Source organism: Pinus tabuliformis, chromosome 8, assembly GCF_031772625.1.
Source record: "Pinus tabuliformis cultivar Carrire ecotype Pingquan chromosome 8, CPIR1, whole genome shotgun sequence".
NCBI classification, from domain to species: domain Eukaryota; kingdom Viridiplantae; phylum Streptophyta; class Pinopsida; order Pinales; family Pinaceae; genus Pinus; species Pinus tabuliformis.
The window spans coordinates 1,651,762,444-1,651,764,273 of record NC_142294.1 but is presented as its reverse complement, the minus strand read 5'-3'; positions in this window follow the sequence as shown (position 1 = coordinate 1,651,764,273).

Below are 1,830 nucleotides of genomic sequence, written 5' to 3'. Positions count from 1 at the left end.
CCCTTCTCAGCAATTCGCACTACCTATATAAAATTTATCTATCAAGTTATAATGCATATAAAAACTCACATATGCCACTTTCACTACCTCCAACAATTCGCATTGGAAATTGACAACTCGCACTAGTAAAATAGAAAGCTCACACTATTGAACTCAGCCTCCTTCTACAAAAATAATCTGAGCATGATAAACTCACTCTAGAACTTAGAAACCAGAAATATATCTTATGAAGGATAATCCTAGAAATACATATCCTCAATCATTGTTGCTAAAACCCTATGGTGTCTTCTAAAAATCACCCACTCAAATGATATCCAATGTTATCCATTGATTCCCTTTATAATCTCTCATTTACAAATGAATTGTCATGATTAGAAGTTTATTAGATCCAATCGATGTCTAAGATCATCTTAGAAAAATTCTACAAGATTCTAGAGTCAAATTGATCTTATCCCAACTAATTTCAATTAATTATTCACTTTCCCAAAGTTAGACTTGGAAAATAATTAAAAAATCACTAATTGACATAGTTAATATATTTCCCTTAGGAAAAATTACATGGGCTTGGAGATAATTAATTCATCCATGTTCTTAGCCTTAATGACACCTCTCAAGACTATAACACCTATCCAATAAACAAAATATAACACTCCCTCTTAGTGAGGAAGGCGTTCTCCATAACGCCCAACTTATACCTGAAGAAAACAAACTTTCCTTTACCCTAGGTCTTCATCAGAATGTTTGCTAGATGTTGATATGTAGGAACATACTATACTCAAACTGATCCATGCTATACATAGTCCTTGATGAATTGGTATATGATATCGATGTGTTTCAACCTATCATCAAAGACTATATTCTCATATAGCTTGACACAGCTTTGATTATCACAGTAGATACTCATTGACTCCATCCTTTCACCAAATAATACCAATAGAATCTTTTGAATCCATATGGCCTCACATGTATGCATGCTCATTTCCATGTATTCTACCTCTACCTAACTTAATACAACTAACTTCTTCTTCTTATTGTACCAATAGACAACCCCTAACCCATTGTTGAAGCAACACCCTAAAGTGATTTTCCTGTCCAATGCTTTATTTTCCCAGTCTACATCAGTATATCCCATCAAATTGACACCATCACCCTAAGTATACCTCAACCCATACTCAATTGTACCTCATAGATATTGCAGCACTTGCTTCATTGTTGTCCAATGCACCCTCTTTGGTTCAACCATGAATTGACTAAGAGTTTTGATGAAAAAGCAAATGTTTGGCCTTTTCTTGACCAAATACACATTGAGGAGCCAATAAGTTTGTCTATACAAGGTGGGGTCTACTATCTCTTTCTTAGAAACATCAATCTTCTTCCAATTGGTTATCATAGGTGTAGACATGGGTCTACATTCCGACATCTTGAATTTCTTGAATATCCCCATAACGTATGTCCCTTGATCAAGGAATATATCACCATATTTCTTCCACACATTTAGACCTAGAAAATAATGCATTAACCCCAAATACTTCATCTTAGACTCTGTTGCTAAGTCCCCCTTGCAATCCTCCATGAGCCCTAGTGACCCAGTCAAAAATAGATCATCCACATATAACATGAGAATGAGTGGCTCACCTCCAACCATGAAATAGTATAGGTTCAGATCTACCTCACCCTTTACAAATCCCAATTCATGTAAGTAGCTATCAATTTGACCATATGATGCTCTGAGAGCTTTCTTGAGTTTGTATACTGCTCTCTTCAACCTACATACATGGGTCTCCGTCCCATGCATCTCAATACCCTCTAGTTATTTGATGTACACATCCT